Genomic DNA, 22,926 nt, shown 5'->3' on the forward strand with positions numbered 1-22,926 from the left:
AAAACACTCATCTATACCTAAATCATAAAAAAGCAGAAACCAAAATGCAAATAAGATTTTGCTTCCATATATGACAGAACTTATGTTTTGATCTAGCTAAAATTGAACTGTATGAGATTATGTCTCTAGTGATTATTATTCTATTTGAATAAAGTTTGGTACTAAATTGCTCACCTAATCTGGTAATTTTATAATGGACCTCCCATTTCTCTATATCCTAAATTTAGAGTTCACTGAAAATCCACTTCAATTTTTGCCATTAGGTGCTATTGGCCAAATTAGCGTATTTTCTAGAGGTATTTGCCCATTAAAATTATTAAATGTTGATATTTCCCAGTGATTTCTCCATAAGTCACATGATTCTGAGATTTAAACTTTTGCCATGAAATCTCCCAAATGTTATATTCTAATATTTAAAAGTTGAACGTTTTCCTGCACTTAAAAGGAGCCATTTTCTTTGCAGCACTTTAGGATAATGGGTGACATATTATGGTATTAAACGTCTGGGCTTCAGGAGCCAATACCCCACTCTATTCTACATCCCTCTCAACCTCACCCTAATAACACATAAAATACACAACTTCTTTCAAAAGTTAGTAAGTCGCAGCACTCTTCTCTCCCTCTCCCTTTCTCTCATCCTCTAGTTATTTTCTCATAGGTTACTCTTCCCCAACAACTCTTGACCCAAAGTGGACTTCAAAAAATATCTTAGAATTATACTAATCTTACATTATTTCTTTTATATAAAAGTTCTTTGTAAACTGTAACAGTGTATAAGACTTGCTATGAAGTGCTGGCTTCCGCTCATACTCCCCTCTCATGAATTTTCCAGCCACCAAAAACTCTGCTGCCAGTCAGAAGTTTCCTGAATGCTCAGCCTGGAGGTGGTTCCATTGAACAATCTAAAGAAACTATAAACTGACTAATATCACATAATAAATCCTCTCTGGCTTAAACCAGCTAGAGTACATTCTGTTCTCTGCAACCAAAGACTCTGGCAGTACCATGGTTTTATATTGTAGGTCCTATGAAGTTCTTCCCTATCTCAAAGTTAAAAATATATTTGCTTTATTTTAAAGCTTTTATGTATGTATTTGTAACTATGAGATTATTTTCTATTAAATTTCTATATTAGGTTTTGCTGGTGTGTAAAATAGTTACCTTGTTCATTTCTTTTGTAAGTTCGAATCATTTTATAATCAATTCTCTTGGACTTTACAGGTAAACAAAAATATTACCCGTAAACAATAAGAGCTTTGTTTCTCTTTTCCTGATATTCTTTTTTTTTTTTCCTGCTTTTTCTCCCCAAATCCCTCCAGTACATAGTTGTATATTGTAGTTGTGGGTCCTTATAGTTGTGACATGTGGGACGCCACCTTAACATGGCCTGACAAGCAGTGCCATGTCCGTGCCCAGGATCCGAACCAGCGAAATCCGGGGCCGCCAAAGCAGAGCGTGCGAATTTAACCACTCAGCCAAGGGCCGGCCCCTTCCCTGACATTCTTAACTCCTATCTCTTTACCTTGTTATCTTGGCACAGATCAGCACTACAATATTTATTAGTAATGGTGATACCAGTCATCATTAGCTTTTCCTAAAATTTAATAGAAATGCTCCCAAGCTTCTGGAAGATAACTAAAGTATTTCACTGACAGTTACGAACTTTGTCAAATAATTTGATAAATCAAGTAAAATGGGGACTGAGAAGTGTCTGTTTATGAGAGACTCACCTGAAAGCAGGCAAAAATATAAAGTTTGAAACAAAGAAAATGGAAAAAAAAGATCAGGAAAATGCTAACAAAAACTAATACAGCAATTTTTAATATCAGAATCCTAAATAAAAACTAGAAGCATAAAGAATAATATTTCAGATTGATGCAAGAAATAAAATAACTGTCAGCCATTTGATATCAGCCAACCTCAGGCATCTGCCACCCCAGTGCTAGAAAATGGGCACACGAATGGAGTGTCTGTAGAGGGAAAGAAAGACGCTATGCATGGGCCCAACAGCACCAGCTTCTTTACCTACTTACCAAGGTTTCTTTACCTACTGCTGCCAGCAGATGGCCAGTCTGCCAGCAGCAGAAATCAACACTGAGCTCCCAATATGACACTATTCCTTAAGGAGACCAACAAGCCAAATTAGTCAGATATTCTGGGTATAGGTTTGCCCTACCTCCCTTCAGGGCCTCAGCCAGTACCTCTTTCCAGTAAGAAGTGTTTGAGCCACCAGCATGGGATTCCTCATAACGCTGCATCAGACCAGTGGATTCACCTAATAGCAAAAGAGGTGTGGAAAGGAGCCCATGACCAAGGTATCCACTGACAATATCACATATCACAACATTCAGAAGCTGCCAGCCTAACAGAGTATTAAAATGGCCTACCGTAGACAGAGTTGAAGTACCAGCTCAGAGGCAATACTCTTTGAGAATGGGGTGCCATTCTCCAACACACAGTACACACAATGAATCAAAGACCTTAATAATGTAGTATGTAATATGTACCTTTGTCTGTCTCCAATGGGAAGAATATAGGGGGTCAGGAATCAAGGAGTGGAAGCAGGAGTGCTCCCACTTACCATCACTCTCAGTGACTCACTGAGGGACTTGGCATGCCTTTCCCAAGATGGTCCACGGATTGTTGTGGGCTACAAAGCCTCAGCCATTTTGGCCCACTGTGGAGCAATTCCAACAGCCCATATACACTCCAGAGCTCTCCCTGTGTTGTTGATGAGAGATTTGTTGGATCTACTTCACAGTTTGACTTCTCCATCTATCCAGTCTTGTTTCCTCTCCATTCTTTCCACTGGTGTTCATCCCAGAAAAATACCCTACACTCCAAACTCCATCTCAGAATCTGTTTCCAGATAACCCAAGCTGTGATAAATGTGTTCCCATCATGAGCATTTTTAGGATTGCCATCGAAGACCATTTTCACATTTCTAACAATAAACTAACAGGTGTGACAATTAGAGAATTCTGGTTCATAGTTTCCTCAAAAAGGAATGGTCTTTACAATGGGAAATGACACAGATTCAGTTATTAATGCTAGTTTGTTTTTATTACCTGGGAACTCACTGTGCTTAATTCAGTTGTCATTTTTTCCTAAAATAATAATACCATAATTTAACACTGTGCTTCAAGAGAGAGATATGAAAGCACTACAAATGTCTAGAATAATTCCTTCTTTCTTCAAAAGTGACAGGAGTTCAAAGCACACAAGTTTATCTCTTGCTTTTAGTGCAAGTTTATTTGTTGTTGGTGTGACAAGGATTTGAGTGACTGAGTGTACATAGTCTTAAACACTCAAAGTGTAAAATGGAATATATACAATCCCTCCTCAATCATAAGTCAGCATCACTCACCTATTTCATCAAAATATGGAATGGCCCAATAAGAAAATTTCCTAATATATGTACTTTTTATAGATGTGTTTACCTCAAAGAAAATACATACAAACTAACGAAAAAGAATTGTTTATTGAGACATTTTTTAAACATGTAAAACATGCTTTCTTAATGCAAATTCAATCTCCAGAGACAAAAAAAAAAGTATTCTTTCTCTTGTGATAGCCCCCAAAAGAAGTTCCACATATATAATGCATTCGAATTGTTTTTATAGAAATCATCTGTTTTAAATTGATTTTTCCTTATTTTTCTTCTTTTTACATTCAAATTGTAATGTTGGGACACTAAATATTATGAAGCAATTTTCTACTTTGATTCATTGCATTGCATTAGACAGAGTTGAGATATGGTGAGATTTTTAACTCACTTGCTATCAGTTACTATTCTACCTGCTTACAAATTACACATATATACTTAGAAATTTGAGGAAGCTTAGTTAGAGGGCACATTATAATAAGGACAATGAAAATTAAAAATCAATCGTCAGAAATGAGAAATTCAGTATACAAAACAAACAAACACAAACTAAACTAATAAATTCCTATCATTGCATAATTTTAACCCCCTGGCTGCCAGGGTGTATCAATCAGGGTTAATAATGCCAGGTGCTACAACAAACAACCAAAATAAATACATATCTCTCTCAGGCTCAGGACAAGGGGGCTATTTTTGGTGGTGGTGGTAGTGGCGTTTTGTCGCGCAAAATCCTGTCTGTTCCTGGTTGGGTGACTCTCTTGGGCAGCTCTCCCTCAGGTAGTGACTTAATGATCACAGTTCCTTTCACCTTGGGATGTGACCATCTTCCAGACCCTTCTTTAGAAAGGATCTGCCTGCCAGATCCTCTGCATTTAGCCAGCTCACAAGCATAGAGAAAGCATTTGGAAACTTGCAAGAGGTTTTAGAGGCCAAGCTTAGAATTGGCATACATCCATTCATATTCTGTTGACCAGAACTAGTCACATGGCCCCAGATAGATGCAAGGTGACTGGGAAAAGTAGTACTTCTCTGTGACTAGAAAGAAAAGAAAGTGGTTCTTTGAACACGGCAATCTCTCTGCCTTACAAGACACAAAGACAGAAATGATAGGCTTAATTGCTCTGGTTTTCTTATAAAAAGAAGCAAAGAAGTTTGTCATGCAAAAGAATTATTTCCTATTAGTAAATTATTTTTTTAAAGAGGAATATATCAAGTGTTTATCCAAAGAATATCAATAATAGATAATGTCACCAAGTGGTTTTCCAGAAATATAGAGAGGTTATTTATAATTTTATTTCTATTACTCTTGATATAAAGACAAGGTATATTATTTTTTTTAAAAACCACACACTTGTGAAGTCATTTCTATGGAATGATAGGTAATTAGCATGGTGTTTTCCAGTGATCAAAATGCCATAGAGTCCAAGTTATTAACATCATTTTACAGATAATGTATACCTATTGATAAAGCTTCAAACATCAATTTTCTTATCTAGAATGTTATTAGAAATGAGATTTCCAAGTGACTTGAATTACTCTAGCATTATTTCCTCTATGTAAATTGTAAGAAATACTCATTTGCTTTTGGTGTTATTTCATACTATTGTTTTTTAAGATATTTTCTTCTCTGTCAGCAAAAAGAGCTAAGATATCCATAGTGCTTCCCATATGCCAGGTCATATTATAAACATTTTTCATGTACTGTTTGGTCCTGAGATTTGAACCAAGACTGTCTAGTTCAAGAATCCACATTCTTAATGACCAGCAATGACTTTTAATAATATTCTTGACTTAAAAGATTATATGAAATTTATGAATAATTTATCTTATCAAATTTTCTAAACCGTTTAATCTGCCAGTTTTATTACTTACCAAGCCAAGAATCCATTTTTAGTCACATTGATGGAGTGAGGACTTTCAGGTAATAAGAACCATCATTTCTATGTTTTAAGTGCAGATGCAGTCATATTACATTATAGATATAATTTATTTGCAGATGACTAAAGCAGCAACATTCAAAATGACTCCAACTGAAACTTAAGAGTTGTAAAATTGATTAGCTGGTATCCAAGATTATTAGATCGACCAAGATAAAGGAGCAGTAAATGTGACTGAAATTCTAATGAAATAAAAACATAAGCACTCACTTGTCCCTGAAAATGTTTTCTGTTTATTACTACCCTCAGAGCTCCTGAATCTCTAGAGAGATACACAAGACACAGAGCTGAGATATTATTATGTTGTTTCTCTTTCTGGACCCTGTATCTGACCCAGGGTAGTGCACCTGTGTCTGCAACCACTGATATGAGTGGTCCCAGCCAAAGCTGAATTCCAACTGCATTAATATTTCAATTTATCTGAGTGTCTGAGAGGAGAATACATGTGAGCTAACATGAAATTTAGCTAAAGCATAAGGAGATGTATTATAGGTTGTACTGTGTCCTCCCAAAATTTGCATCCTGAAGTCCTAAGACCCAGGATCTCAGAATGTGACCTTATTTGAAGATAGGGTCTTTACAAAGGTAATTAAGTTATAGTGAGGTCATCAGGACAGCCTCTAATCCAATGTGGCTGGTGTCCTTATAGAAAGGGGAAATTTGGTCACAGAGGTAATCATACAGGAAGAATTCCAGGTGAACATAAAGACGATCATCTATAAGACAGAGAGAACAGATCCTCTCCTCATAGCCCTCAGAAGGAACCAATCCTGCCAACACCTTGATCTCCGACTTCCAGCCTCCAGAGCTGTGAGACAACAAGTTTCTCTTGTTTAAGCCCCCCGGTTTGTGTTACTTTGTTACAGCAGCCCTAGCAAACTAAGGGGGGATAAAGGTACCAATTAAGTTTTCCTCACCAGCAGGGTCCACCTATATAACTACTTACACACCAGCCAAGGAATTTAGGGAGTTCCACCTGTCTCCACCGCCCATTTCACTAAATTCTCCTCTTCTCTCACTTCACTCTGGCCTTTGATTTCTATGCCAGCCTTGAATTAGCTGATTCCCTCTACACACCTTCCTCTTATAGTTATTTAACTCAATTTTTCAAAAAGACATGAGTTAATTAATTGCCATGAGTTTATCAAATAGCATCAACAAGAAGCCCTTTCAACTTATTCTACATCACGGTCTGTTTTTTTCTAAAGGTTTTCATTCTCCACGAACTTCCCCAAATAACAGTACCTGACAGGTACATGATATTTTGACAAAGCTATTTGACATGGTGTCATTTTGAAGCATTGAAAAATCAAATCATTAAACTTTTATTTTTAATTAATTTTTGAAACAAATATCATCAGTCTCTCTCCTTCCCCAACCCTAGGGGATGAGATAGAAGAGAAGCCAAAGATGGAGCGAGCCTCAGGAGTGCCTGTTGGTACGCCCCTTTGAGTAAGCTGGAATTTTGACACAGCTGCTCCAGCCACCTGCAAACAAACCTCTGCCAGAATCTAAACAGCTGCCTCCAAGTGCACAAGCTGCACCTGACTATGATTCATTTATTATCATTATACGTCTGTGCTTCTCAAACAAAGGTATGTAAATCCCCAAGATACGATGTACTGTGCCAAGAGATACTCAAAAGCAAGGCAAGACATGACATAGCTCTTTGAGGTGTCCATTTTAATAAGGTTTGAGAATAAAATAACTTTACCTGTTATTGTTTTTATATTAAAACAAATATGGATATGGCATGAAATAAAATGAAAATGTGAACAAATTTTTTAAATAAAACATGACATGTTGAAGGAGTCTGCTCCTAGTCATTCCTCCCTTACTCCCAACCTTCTGTGTTTCTGCTCCTCTGTCTTTAGTGGTCCTTCAGTAGAAATGTTGGAAAAGCACAGCCATAAACAATTCTCAACACACACACACATACACACACACACACACACACACACACACACACACCCCTTCTTTCACATTTTCCACGTTAGCATTTAAGCATTCATATGTATATGTGTGTGTATTCTGTAGTGATTTTTCCTAAATCTTTTATTCTTATTTGTTTCCATATATTTGAGAGTTTCAAGTTTCTCCCAGTGAAACATTAAAAGAGAAAAAAATGTACTTCTACTCTCACTGTAACATTTTAATGTTCCAAAAGAATATAATTCAAAGAGTTCCCAACTTATAAAATTTTGGAGTGTTCCTACAAAGTTTTGTTTGTAAGTCAAAATGTATTTACCATAGAAATACTGTTAGAAATGGTGTTGACTATTGCACATCAGATCACTAAAACATATTTAATCTATTGTGCAATTGAAATACCATATATTTTCAATGAAATGTTGAACAAAACTAGCTTTTCGTAATGATGATCATGCAAAAGCAATCAATTAATAATCTATTTTAAAAGTTTAATTTGTAGGCTGACTGGGGAAAAAGCAACTTCAGAGGCAAAGATTTAGAAAGCGAATTTGAAAAAGATTCCAAAAGATACTGTTAAGTTCGTTGGACAAGATGGTGATTTGTACCACCTCTCCATCCCAAACAATATAACACATTCATAAAAATCAAAATGAAAGGATACAGTAGGCTATGATCTTACTAGCCAGATAACTGAATTATATTCACTTTCTTTCAGGTATTCTTACCAGTCTTTTCATATCTGACTATAGGGGGGTTAAGTTATGCTGATTTCACTTCAAGACTTATGCTCTCTTTCCTCTATACTAGTGTACTACTAACACTATTTCATTTTTGCGCCATGTTTACACGAACATATTTAGTTCACAAAATAGTTCAGCAAGAAGAAGGAAAAAGATGAGGAGGGGGGAAGGAAAAGCAATGGGAGAAAAGGAAGAAGAAAATACAGAAGAAAAGGAGAAAAGGACAAACTTAGAGAGAAGGGGGCCCCCAACACAAAAGGATGGATGGAAGAAAGGATGAAAATGCTCCTTAAGTTACTGAGGGAGAATTAGAAAAAGACTGAGAGATGTATAGTTAAAGAGATATGTGAGAAATCAATTGTCCAAGATGGAACTGAAAGATAAAGAAATGAGTATGAACTTTCTGAGGGAGACAAAGAAAGAAATGGTGGAAAAGAGGCCGGGTAAGAAAAATCTCCATACTGGTGAACAGTATGATTGATAACTCAGAGTAAAGGCAAAGTTGATGACAGAATAACCTCAGGATCCCAGGGAAGGAAAGGCCAGTGCTCCCAGACGTCCATCGTGTGGGTCTGTCAAACTGAGAGAGCTCCTACTGCACATGTGCAAGCCCAGGACCTATTCTGAATGACTTATTTGACACTATTCTCAAAGATGTTGATTTGGTTATTAATTAAGTAAATGAGCTTTGTTTCATTATTCATACTTATAGAACTAAATGAAAATGGCCTAGTGATGCTGTTATGCTTGATATAATGTCTGTATCTAAATGAAGAGGCGACTTCATGATAATGAAACAAACAGGGGATGGTATTTCAGATGTCTGAGATCACTAAGTAACAAATTAGCGTCTTTTAAATAATAACCAAAGATTGTATGGATAACCTGTCATGCATAGTGTCATAATATATTATCAACAACAGTTTTATTATGAAAAATCAGAATTCTAGTATTGTTGAAATGTTATCTGTACATAATTCCTAAAGAATTGCACACCTACAGAAATAAATGAAAATTCTATATTATCTGGATATAAAAGCAAATAATATAAAAATCAATATAGTGCTTTAATTAATGTTTAATTAATAACAGTTTAGCTATTCAGATTGCCCCTTATCAAGAGCAAAACGTAAGCCCACGCCTTAAAAAAAAAAACCCAGGTTAAACACTACCCAGCCTTCATACGCCACCAGATTCTGACTCTTCCCATTTAAGGAAAATTGTAAGGGCTTTCTTAAGTTTTTAATGTGTGAACTTTATTTGGTTCTAAAAATAATGAGATTTTTAAAGAGCCTAGTGGATATATATTAAAATACACATTTCCTCATCACCTAAGTAAAAGCCAAATAAACATTCTCCCGTCAGTTCTTCCTTCTGGCACATTCTCTTAAATGAAATAACAAACCTGATGAAGGATCAAATAAAATTCTTGAAAGATATTTGAACTACATTTCCACATATTAAGGTAAAATTTACTGATGGCCGCCCACATGTAAGAAATTACTCAGGATACAAATAACTATATGACTAATCATGGTCAATTTTTTTCAGGTGGAAGTTTAAAATAATGCTGAGTTATAGACTGTGAAATTTACAGTTCAGATCCACATCTTGATCTGACATAACTGGAATGTTCAGTGCTTATTTTCAAGATGAAGCTCATGCTGAATCAATTTAGGGCTTCAAATTTTCACAGTAAGAAATGGGTTGTTCTTTTCCAAGCCATTATACATTTTACTCCATTTATAATACTTCTGACTTGATGCAGAATTTCGGAATTTAATGGCATAGTTATCCTCCGAGATACTCAGGTTGCACGTGCAGACACAGAAATTCCTACAAGGTTCACATGAAGAGCCAACCTCGTTCTGCCCCTACTGCACAAACAATGCTTTTAACTAAGTTTTCCCGTGCTTTATCCAGCAAAACTGGCTTCTGTGGTTCTTACCAGATTCCCACAAAAAAACAATGAACACTTACTGAGTGTTTAGCAGGTTTTAGTTTCTACGCCAAGAAATTTACATTCACCGACTGTTCAAAATCTAAATAATATTACTACTAATATCTAATAATATTACTACTTACTAAATGAGTTAACTAAACCAAACCTATTACTTGTATACATAATGTATTTTTGAAACTGTACTCAAAAGTTACATGTCCAAAAGTTGAAAAAATAGACATGTTATATTGGCAGCAAGTAGATGCAGGTTTGATTCCCAGAGAGCTAAACACCATTAGAGCTCTATATTGAGGTTCCAGGAGGCAGTACCTCCCTCAGGCCCTGGCAATCCAGCATGCAGGTGGAGGCCTTGCAGGCCTCTTGAAACCTAGGGTCATGAGAAAGTCTGCCCTTTTGAAGATCCCAGTTAGTACTATTATCTCTGTGTGGGAATTGACCCAGGTACCTCCCATTCCCACAAAATTGCCGTCACTGCCCGAAACCTTTCACAGAGGCCAGTACAGAAAGCAGCAGCTTCCGGGACACCTTAAACATGTAGAAGAGATTTTTAAGAACAGGGTCTTGCTTACCTCATCTCTATAACACAAGTCAACAGGGTCTTAGGCAGTAATACCAATGCCAAATTGCTGGTCTTGACGGCACAGAGACACAAGAAAGCATGGTGAACCATGAACCAGCACTTAAAACCTATGCCTATGAGTTGTGGCCAAGCCTGGTATTATGGGGGATAGGGAAATATCCATAAAGACAGGCAGTATTTGTGAACAAAAGAACTTACTGCATCCCAAAGAAATGTGTTTTACATATATTAACATTAGAAAATTTGGGATGTAGTCCCATTATTTGTGCACTTCCCAAGAATTCAACTTTGATTAGTATGTGATAAAGTACCCAAATTTTGAACAACAGGAAGTAATTGATGACTTAATACAACTTCTGCCTCATAGAAAAGTGATAGTTACACTTCATTAATTAACTTTGGGAAGATCAAAGAGTACTCGAAGTCTTAGTTTCAAACAGTGTAAAATGTATTTTCCATTGCTGTATTGATTTGCTTCACCTTTCAAGTATGGCTTAAAAAGAAATAAAATGTGCTTTGAAACAAAAAATTCTAAATCTATAAATAATGGGACTTCCACTTGCAGTTAGGATGTGGAAAGTCAGAAGATGTTGCTCTCATCCTAACAAAAACAAAAACAGAAAAGCTACAAAACAATAAGGTGCTTTTTTTTTTTCAGCTCATGAGAGCTGAGAGAGCAAAATAAACAAACCTAAATGAACTAAACTCTAGAAAGGGCAAACCCTTCCTAAGAGAGAAGAAACCCATGGCTGCTTTCATCCATGCAAGCATAGCAGGAGAAAGAAGAAATCCATAATTGATAGGGATAAGGAAAAACAAACTAAAATTTTACCGCACTTTTAACAGCCCTGAGTGAGCTGACATACAGACTAGAATCCCAATGTGCTCCAGTAAAAGAGCAAGTCAAGCCACACATCACTGTCTTCCCATGCAGCCTTCACTGAGAGTCCATGTCAGTAGTGCAGCAAATGCTGGGGGCAAGACAGGAGGTCAGAAAGAAATTCTCCTGACATGCCAGGGCTTTGACCAGTGCAAGGCTGTTTCACCACTCCAAAAGAAGGAAGAGAGCTGAGAAAAATCCTCCTGAGGCACATTGGGCCTTTACTGATTGTAAGGCAGAAGAGCAAAGGCTAAAGACAAGGAAAGAAAACTGATGTAGCTCCCTCCTAAGTTGCATAAGGTAGTGCAATGGCAGCAGCCCACTAAAGGCTGGGGCCAGGGCAGGAAAACGGAGAGAAATTTCTCTAAGATGGACAAATGCAAAGCTGCAAAACTCAGAAGGCCGGAGCAGGATGGTGTGATCTGCTGAGGTGTGGAAAGTTGGAGGCAGGGCTGGAGACCAAAAAAATTCCTAAGCAATCCAAAATGTAGGCAGTGGGCCTAGAAGTAGAGATCTCTTACTGCTGAGAAAGCTGACCACTAAGGTAAAAAGCATAGAGTGATCTCCAGAGTTTCACCAATGCTCAGACCCCAAGGCTTACTGAAGAGACCTTCCTGCTCTTGCCTTCAAAACATGTGAAGCCAGCAGGGAACTTAACTACAAAAGCTGCAAAGAAGCAAAGGCCCATGTCAGTCACAGACTACACTGACTCAGGTCTTCCTCCTTACAGCTTGATAGAGACAGTGTGCCAGTTTCTTAAGGAAAATGTTATCTACTCCAATTCCAACCACTCTGACACAAGGTCTGGCATATGATCAAAAATTTTGAGACATGCATAAATGAAGGAATACGTGATCAAGAATCAAAAAGAAAATAGTCAATAGAAACTGACCCTCAGAAGACACAGATGTCAGAAATAGTAGACAAAGATTTTTAAAAATATAATAAATATATTAAGGGATCGAGGGGCCAATTTATGTGAAAATATAGGGAACTTGAGCAAAAATGTAGAAACTCTAAAAGAACCAAATGGAAACTATAGAAATGAAAAATACAGAATTAGAAATGAAGAAGTCATTTGATGACCAGCATATTGGATATGACAGGGGAAAGGATCAGTGAACTTAAAGACAGGAGAAATTAACCAAATTAAAGCAAAAAGAGAAAAAGAATTTTTACAACCTGAACAGAGCAACCAAAATATTATGGGATGATAGCACACACCATACAATACGTGTACTTTGAAGTCCCAGAAGGAGAGGAGAGAGAAAATGGGAAATAATTATTTTAAATGATTCTGGCTACGAATTTTCCAAAATATGAGAAAGACATTGTGATGATTACTTTTATGTGTCAACTTGACTGAGTCACAAGGTGCCCAGATATCTGGCTAAATATTATTTCTGGGTGTGTCTATGAGGATGTTTCCAGATGAAATTAGCATTTGAGTCAGTGGACTCAGTAAAATAGGTTGCTCTGCCCAACGTGGAGATACATATATATAACCTTAAAATGTGAATTCTGTAACATCCATTTATATATACACACATCTCCTATTGGTTTTGTTTCTCTAGAGAATCCTGACTAATACAGATATCAAGCCATGAATCTAAGAAGGACATCAAACCCAATGTAGACTGAACACAAAGAGGACTACATGTAGGTACATCATAGTCAAACAGGTAAAAACCAAAAATTTAGAAAAAAATCATTTTAAAAAACAGTCAGATAGGAAAAAATGTCACATTTCTATCATAGGAACCAAAAAAAAAATTGACAGCTTAACTCTCATCAGACGCAATGGAGGCCAGAAGATAAGAGAATGACATCTTTAAAGTTATGAAGGAAAAGAAAAGCTCTCAACCTAAAATTCTATACCAAACAAATAATATCCTTGGAAAATAAACAGATTTTCAGATAGACAAAGACTGGGAAATTCATGTACAACAAACCTTCACTATAAGATACGCCAAAGGAGATGTAGCAGGCTGAAAGAAAATGATACAAGATGGAAGCCCAAATCTACGAAAAAGAATAAAGAGCATCAGAAAAGATAAGTATATGCATAAATACTTTTGTTATTTTTTATAAATACTCTTAAATTTATTTTTTAAATTATTGATTGTTTAAAGTATAAATAATAACAATGTAGAGTAAGGAATATAATATACAGAAGTAAAATAAATGACACACAAAAGATGGATGTTACAGAATTCACACTGTAAAGTTTTTACATTGCTCATAAAATAGGATAATACTATTTTATTTTGAGGTAGACCATGATAAATTAAGAAGGCACATTGCAATCAGTAAAATAACCACTAAAATATAATTCAAAGAGGTATAACTAAGACATCAATAGCAGAGAAAAAATTTGACACTAAAAAATACTTGAATAACCAAAAAAAGGCATAAAAGGAAATTTAACACAAAAGAAGACAGTCCTAAAATCAACTACATCAAAAAGTATATTAAATATAAATGGATTTAATATCTTACAAATTAGATAATGTCAGTGCATAAAAAAGCAAGACCAAACCATATGCTATTTACAAGAAATACACTTTAAATAAAAAGACTCATGTTAAGAATAAAATTATAGAAAATATGTATACTAATTTTTACAAAGAGTGAAAATAATAAAGTTGGTGAGGTTGTGTTAATATATACCCGACAAAGTAGACTTCATGACCAGAGATAAATATGTCATAATGATAATGTGTCAACGCATCAAGAAAATGTAGCAATACTGATAAGGTATGTACCTAATAATTGAGCCATAGGAAGCAGAGACTGGCAGAGCTAAATGGAGAAACAGAAAAAATCAGAAAAATAATTGGGGATTTTAACACTCTTTTGTCAGAAATTGATGGTAAAAGTAGTCAAAAACAGATCCTTTAGGATATAGACAACTTGAGTGCTATCAACCAACTTGACCTAATTGGTATTAATAGAACACTATAACAATAACTGCTGGATATACACTCTTTCAAGGGTACATGGAACATTCCCCACAATAGATCATACTCTGGGACACAAAACAAGTCTCCACATGTTTCAAAAGATTGAAACCACACAGTTGCGTTTTTTATGACAACACTAGTAAATTAAAAATCAAGAAGTTATCTAAAAAAGTACTCAAATATTTGGAGACTAAGCAACCCCTCTCAATAATTCATGGATCAAAGAAGAAATCAAAAGGAACATTGAAAATATTTTGGATAAAATAATGAAAATACAATACATCAGTGTTTCACCTAAAGCGTACCTTAAAGGGAAATTTATTGTATTAAATGAGTATATTAGGGAAAAAAGAAGGCTGAAAATCAATGATCTATCTTACTCTTTTAGAAATTCAAAAAAGAATAAATTAGAAGCAAATAATGTAGAAAAAATGAAATTTTAAAGAGATAAGTAAAAATCAATGAAGCAGAAAACACACAAACAATAGAGAAAATCAACAGAGCCCAACAACAGGCCTTTTAAGAAGATTAATAAAATAGCTAAATTTATAGTAGGACCAATGAAGATAAAAAAGAAAGAATAATATATATATAATATATAAGAAATACTAACATCACAAACGAAGGAGGGATATGACCTCAGGCCCTGATGATATTAAAAGGATAGAATTTTTAATTTTATGTACAACTTTATGCCAATAAATTTGATGTCTTATGAACAAGTTTATGCCAATAAATTTGACATCTGAAATAATAAGGACAAAGTCCCTGAAAAACACAATTTAAAACTGACACGCACACAAAAACAAAATCTGAGTAGCCACATCTTGTGAGCTGAATTGTGCACCCCAAAAATTCTATGTTGAAGTCCTAACCCCCAGTACCTCAGAACATGACTGTATTCAGAGTTAGGGTCTATAAAGAGGTAATTAAGTTAAAATGAGATCAGTAGGGTGGGCCCTAATCCAATTGGTGTCTTTCTAAAGAAGAAGAAGTTTGGACATGAATATACACAGAGGGAAGACCATGTGAAGACACAAGGAAAAGACGGCCATCTACAAGCCAAGGAGAAAGGCCTCAGAAGAAACCAAGCTTGCTAATACCTTGATCTTAGATTTCTAGGCTTCAGAATTGTGAGAATATAAATTTCTGTTGTTTAGGTACCCAATCTGTAATACTTTGCTATAGCAATCCTAGAAAGTAACACACCATACTTCTAATAAAGAAATGAAATTTGTAAAGAAAAACTTTTCCACAAAAACAAACAAATGACAACAACAACAAAAAACACTCAAGGTCCTGAAGGTTTCTCTGGTGGATTCTATCAAACATTAAAGGAAGAAGTAATACCAATCTGATACAAACTGTTTTGGAAAACAGAAGAGGACAAAACACCTTGAATTAATTTTATTAAGCCAACACATTCCTTATGCCAAATCTACCAAACAAAGTTGCTGCAAGAAAAGAAAATGAACATGAACATGGTGCTAAAAACCTCAACGAAATTTTAGCAAATCAAATCCAGCAATATTTAAAATGAATAATTCACCATGAACAAGTTGGGTTTATCAAAGGAATGCAAAAATGGTTTAACATTCAAAACTTAATATAATTCACCAGAAAAATGAAGAAATAATGCACTCACCTCAATAGTTAAAAAAAATTAACAATATTCAACACCCACTTAACTCATGATTTAAAATTCTTAGCAAATTAGTAGAAGATAGGAATTCCCCAAGTCTACTAAAAGACATTTATGAAAAAACTACCATCCTACATAATAGTAAAACACTGAAAACTATCATCCTAAGATTGAGAATAAGGGTAAAAATACCTAGTCTCACCATTTCTTTACAGCACAGTACTGAAAGTACTAAATAGTGCAAAAAAGCAAGAAGACAAAATACCCAAAATATTGGAAAGAAAGTAAAATCACTAATATTTTCAGATAACATTATGGTATGTGAAGAAAACTCTAGGGACTTACCAAAAATCTATCAGAACTAATAGGTGAAGTAGCAAGGTGTCAGCCTACAAGATCAACATACAAAAATTAATCATGCTTACATATTACTAACAGACAATTACAAAGTATGATTTAAAAAACAATACCATTGACAATAGCATCAAAAACTATCACATGCCTAAAATGATATCTAACAAAAGAATACAATATCTTTACACTAAAAAATAAAAACTATTGCTGAAAGTAATTAAAGAAGACCTAAATAAATGTAAAGATATACCATGTTCACAAAATTGAGGGACCAAAATTTTTAAGATCTCCTTTCTCCTCAAATTAATAGATAGGTTTAGTGTAATCCCAGTTAAATCTCAGAAGGTGTTTTTATACAGAAATTACATGCAATTTCTAAAATTTATATGGAAAGACAAATGAGCTAGAATAGTCAAAGCAAGGTTAAAAGAGAAGAAAAAAGTGTGAGGAGTTTGCATTACCTGATTTCAAGGCTACAACTATTATGTGATTTTGACAGAAAGATAGACATATCTATCAATGGAATAGAGTAAAGAGTTCAGAAATAGACCACACATATATGGTCAATTGGTTTTCCAAAAAGGTATCAAGATAACTTAATGGATGAAATTATAGTCTACTCAGTAAATTGTGCTACAACAACGGGATACCCATATGGAAAATAAACACATAAAAGTCAACATTTACTTCATACTATATGTAAAAAATTAACTCATTATTGATAATTGATCTAACTGTAAAAGCTAGAAGCATAAAACTTCTAGAAGAAAAAATTAGTATCTTCGTGATATTGGGGTAGACAAATATTACTTGGACAAACCACACTAGCCATAAAAGAGAAGGAAAAATGAAAATTTTATCCTACTTTCATCATAATCATCAGAAATTCTAAAAAAATCACCACATTAAAAATGTCTATCAGAAGAAGCCATTAATACATAGCCACAGCAATTAAGACTGTGTGGTATTGGCATAAGGATAGACATACATATCAACGGAATAAAATTGAAGTTGAGAAATAAACTCATATTTACAAACAATTGATTTTTGACAAGAGCCAAGACAATTCAATGAGTAAAGAATAATCTGTTCAGCAAATGGTGCTGGGACTACTGGATAGCCACATGCAAAAGAACAAAATTGGAACTGTGCCTCACACTATACACCAAAAAATAACTCAAAATGTATCAAAGACATAAATTTAAGAACTAAAACCATGAAACACTTAGAAGAAAAGAGATGTGGATTTGGATTAGGCAATGATTTCTTTGTTTTAGCACCTAAAATACAAGCAACCAAAGAAAAAAATAGACAAATTGGACTTCATCAAAACTAAAACTTCTGTGCTTCAAAGGACACTATCAAGAAAGTCAAAATACAAGCCACAGAATGGGAGAAAACATTCTCAAACCATATATCTAACAAGAGACTAGCATCCATATAGTAAAAACTCATAACTCAACAATAAAAAAAATTTTACCAGACAAATGATCTAATTTTCCTCCAAAGAATATATACAAATGGCCAATAAGCACATGAAAAGATGCTCATTAGTCATTAGCAAAATGAAAATCAAAACACAGTGGATAACTATAATTTAAAATAAAACAACAGGCAATAATAATTGCCGGCAAAGATGTGGAGAAATTAGAACCCTCCTACATTGTTGGTGGGAATGTAAAATGTTGCAGATGGTATGGAAATCAGTGTGGCAGTTTCTCAAAAAATTAACCATAGAGTTACTATATGACCCAGTAATTCCATTCTTCGGAATTATCTTAGTCAGTTCAGGCTGCTACAACAAAAATACCACAGACTGGGTGGCGTAAACAACATTTGTTTCTCACAGTTCTGGCGACTGAAAAGTCCAAGATCAAGGCACTAGCAGATCCACTGTTGGGTGAGAACCCACTTCCTGGCTTGGAGACTGCCACTGTCTTTCTATATCTTCACACAGCTAAGAGCAGAGAGAGGAAGCAAGCTCTCTCATGTCTCTTCTTACAAAGGCATGAATCCCATCCTGAGGGCTCCAGCCTGATGAACTTAGTCATTTCCCAGACGCCACCATCTCCAAATACCATCACATTGGGGATTAGGGTTTCAACATATGAATGTTGGAGGAACATACCCAGTCCTTAGCAAGAATATACTCAAGAGAATTGAAAACATATGTTTACACAAAAACTTGTACATGAATATTCCTAGCAGTATTATTCATAATAGCCACAAAATAGAAACAATCCAAATGTCCATCAACTGATGAATGAAAATGTGGTATATCTAAACAACGAAATATTATTCAGCCAGAAAGCATGCTAAATGAACAAAGCCACATACAGTAGTCCACAGATTTGCACTAGATTGTGCAACTGTGTGTAATTCCATTCATATAAACTGTCCAGAATAGGTAAATCCATAGAGACAGAAAGTATATCAGCAGTTGCCAGTGCCTAGAGAAGGAGGCGGAAATAGGAAATGAGTGCTAATAGATATGGGGTTTATTTGGGTGGTTATAAAAATGTTCTAGAATTACACAGGGCTGATGGTTGTACAACGTTGTAAATATACTAAAAAACACAGAATTTTTCACTTTAAAAGGGTGAGTTTTATGGTATGTGAATTATTTCTCAATTTAAAAAAGAAACCGTTAAGGAAATGAATAGACAAAATATAGACTAGGAGAAAATGTTCAGAAAACATTGATCTGACAAAGGACTTTTACAAAATATAAAGAGAACTTCTAAAAAAGTAAAAATAAAAACTGGGTAAAAGAATTGAAGAGACACTTCATAAAGGAAGATATAGAAATGGCCGACAAACACACAAAAAATTCCTCCATGTCATTGGTAATCAGAGAAATGCAAATAAAACCACAATGTGATAATGTTTCAATCTCACTCCATTGGTTAAAATCAAAAAGACTAATAACACCAAATGATGGCAAGGATGTAGAACAAATGGAACTCCGTGCATCACTGGTAAGGCCATACAATTGTACAAGCATTTTGGAAAACTGTTTGGCAACTTCTTATAAAGTCCTATGATGCAGGGATCTCACTCCTAGGTATTTACCCATGAGATGTAACACATATATCCACAAAATGACTTCCACAAGAATCCTCCAGCACCTTTATTTATAATAGCCAAAACTGGAAACAACACAAACATCCATCATCAAGAAAGTAAGTACAGAAATAGTGGTATATTCACACGATGGAATACTACTCAGAATTAAATAGAATGAACAACTGATACATACAACAATATGGATGAATCTTAAAAAATATGTTGGGTCAAAAAAGCCAACCCCAAGAGTACATACTGTATGATTCATTTTACATGAAATCCATGAACATGCAAAACTAAGTTATGCTGTTTCTGGGGTTTAGGAGAGAATGGCAGTAGAACTGTGACTAGAAAGGGCAGAGGGGAGCTTTCCAGGGGATGGAAATGTTCTATATATTGATTTGGGTGGTGATTACACAGGTTTGTACAACAGTTAAAACCTGTTGAACTGTACACTTAAGATTTTCACACGTTAAGCAAAGTACACCTCTGTTTTAAAAAGCAAATAAAAATCAAAAAAATCTGTAAACAATAAGTCAATTTAGAAATTATTCAGACCCCATCAAATATCAAAGAATTTAGATTCAGGTTGAATTTATGAGCAAAGGATTAGGTATCTTTTTTTTTTTCGCCTACATTTTGGTCCATTTCTAACACTGATAACTATTTTGGTAAGATATGCATTTGTGTCTATACTTTGCCAAATTCAAGCACTAATATTTAAACTAGATTAAATGACCCCAGTGCATGTATGTGCACACACACTTAAAAATAACCCTTTCTGGCAGCATTATGAAGTGTTTTGTGACATTCTTTTTTAATTAAATGAGAACATATGTTTTCAATTACCACTTCTATAAGCTTTCAAAATTGTGGGAGGAATCCAAACTACTTAAGACAACTCAATTAAACATATGGAAGAAACGTAGATTGGGATCGTGATTTTCACCTATTTTAAGAGAATAGAAGAGCAGAGAGGGCTACAATCTTGTCATATTATGCAACTTTTCAGCTCCAGTATATCAAAAACTTGATGAACCAAGGTCATGGAGGACAGCTGAGAAGGAATCAAAGTAAACAATGTACCTTGTTGCCAACAGAGCCTGCCAATATGAGATTAGAACTCTCCATCGTAGCAAGAAAACGTCTTTGGAAAGTTCCTTACAACATTTTATGAGTCACAGATATTCCCAGAGGTTCCTGTTTCTATTCTGCAGTAGACAGTGTTTGAAGACGTGCAGTTCTTGTCAACTGTTGTTCTTAGGCAACTTGGCAGAAAGATCTGTTTAAAAAACATTTGTTGGAAAGCTGATATGTTTGGATGTTTTAATTTTTTTAAACGGAATTCCAGATTTTACATTTGTTTAACTCTTAATTCAACATTGACTTAAAGAATAGCCTAAGAAGAATTACCGTGTTACATAATATGTATTATGAACTCAGCAATTTTCCCATCTGAAAACTCCCAAACCAGGGGGTACATATTCTTGGCATAGCCCCCCTTGCATATCCTTCCAAACTGCCTCCAGATCCCTGGCTCTGTCTTCAATAGTTCTGGCTCTGATCTTGGCCACCCAGTTCAGTATCTCACCTTGGCTTCTACTTTGACCAACACTGCCAAGTCACCTCCCAGCCCACCAGGACTTGATTCCTGGCTAATCTCCACTTTTGTCTAACCCAGTTCTCTCTTTCTGTTCTAAGTATTGAATACCACTCTGGAGGTACATTTTCTCCCCATATTCATCTAACTCTACTCCACTCTACTTCCAGATTAGTTGTCTTCACTCTCAAGGCCTATTCTCTACTCCAGCCAGCTCCCCCATTCTTTCTTTTCTCCTCAAGGTCTCAAATAATAAACCATCTGGTTCTTAACAGTTTTCCTCACCTACATATGGTCTTGTTTGTTTGTTTTACTGACAATAACTATACAGATGTGGACATGACAGAGGTATAATATTATACAATATTTTAGTATTATCACAATAAAAGTTATTCCTTCATTTAATAGGCATGTTAATAGAAGAAGGCCTGATCTCTCTTGACTCCTTAAGTGACTCATTGCTGCTCTACTCCGTAGCCCAATCCTCCATCTCCCCTTTACTCTCAGCATTTCCCTCACGCACACTTTCTTTGAAAAGGCAGTTCCTGTCCCAGCTTCCACACCCATCCCTCCCTTAATTCTGCTGTGGATCAGACTTGGCAAAGATGCAGCAAACTGGGCCCAGCCCAGACTCATGTTTAGTTTGACTTCACAGCATTTTAGATTTTTTTTCAGTTAGTTGCCAATATTTAAAAAGAGGAAGAGTACGCCTAAAAGCAGAGATTTCCAAAGGAAATGCACACAGGATATCAAAGAGATACGTGCACTCCCATGTTCATTACAGCATTATTCACAATAGCCAAATATGGAAACAACCTAAATGGTGTCCATCAATGGATGAATAAATAAAGATGTGAGATATATATGTAGATAGACAACGGGATATAATTTAGCCATAAGAGAGAAAGAAATCCTGCCATTTGCAACAACATGGATGTACCTTAAGGGAATTATGCTAAGTGAAATAAGCCAGACAGAGAAAGACAAATGCTATGTGTTATACGTGGAATCTAAAAAGAAAAAAGTCAAATTCATACAAACAGAGAGTAGAAAAGTGGTTGCCAGGGTCCGGGAGGTGAGGGAAATAGGGAATGGTTGGGCAAAGAGTACAAACTTTCAGCTATAAGATGAATAAGGTCTGAGGAGCTAATGTGTAAGAAGGCGACTACAGTTGATTAACACTGTATTGTTAACTGAACTTTGCTAAGAGTAGAACTTAAATGCTCTCACACAAAAAAAGAGATAAATATGTGAGGTGATGGACGTGTTAATTAATTAGATGGGGGGACTCCTTCCACAATGTATGTATGTATATCACATTGTATGCGTATCAAATCACCACGATGTACACTCTAGATTTCTTAGAATTTTATATGTCAATTATACCTCAAAAAGCTGAAACTGTAAAAAATGAGGAGTTTGTTTGAGATCAGGGGTCAGCGAACTACAGTTTCAAATCTGTGTCCATAAATAAAGTTTTATTGGAACCAACCATGTTCATTTATTTCTATCTTGTCTATGGCTACTTTTGTGCTACAATGGCACAGTTGAGTAGCATTGACAGAGACCACACAGGCAAAAATATTACCAAAGCCAAAAATATTTAGAATCTAGCCCTTTGTAGAAAACATTTGCCAACCTCTGCTCAAGATCTTCAACACTGGATGCCCCACCCCCAGAGATTATCATATGATTAGTTTGCAGTGGGCGCTGGTGTCCAATGCCCAGGGAGTCTGATGTGAATTATCTGCAGTGGGAGCTGATAGTGGCATTTTCAAGCTCCCAGATGATTCTGACGTACATACAGGTTCGTGAACCCTCAGTTAAGTAATCTAGATATTTTCAACAGTATATGATTATTCTCTCTTTCTCTGGGAATAAATA

At 35.4% G+C, this 22,926-nt stretch overlaps 1 protein-coding gene across 6 annotated transcripts in view; it reads right to left on the bottom strand.

Moving 5' to 3' along the window:
- The window catches only part of COL5A2 (collagen type V alpha 2 chain), a 400,743-nt gene that overhangs the window by 277,218 nt on the left and 100,599 nt on the right, over positions 1-22,926 (bottom strand). For 4 of the 6 annotated variants that reach the window (XM_070241405.1, XM_070241403.1, XM_070241402.1 and 1 more), the window contains one exon: positions 2,202-2,275. The exons of the other annotated variants lie outside the window; for them this stretch is intronic. The gene's annotated coding sequence lies outside the window, so the exon portion shown is untranslated. The remainder of the gene's footprint in view (positions 1-2,201; positions 2,276-22,926) is intronic. 6 annotated transcript variants of the gene reach the window in all.

The sequence above is a fragment of the Equus caballus genome, chromosome 18 (assembly GCF_041296265.1).
Source record: "Equus caballus isolate H_3958 breed thoroughbred chromosome 18, TB-T2T, whole genome shotgun sequence".
Lineage (NCBI taxonomy): Eukaryota > Metazoa > Chordata > Mammalia > Perissodactyla > Equidae > Equus > Equus caballus.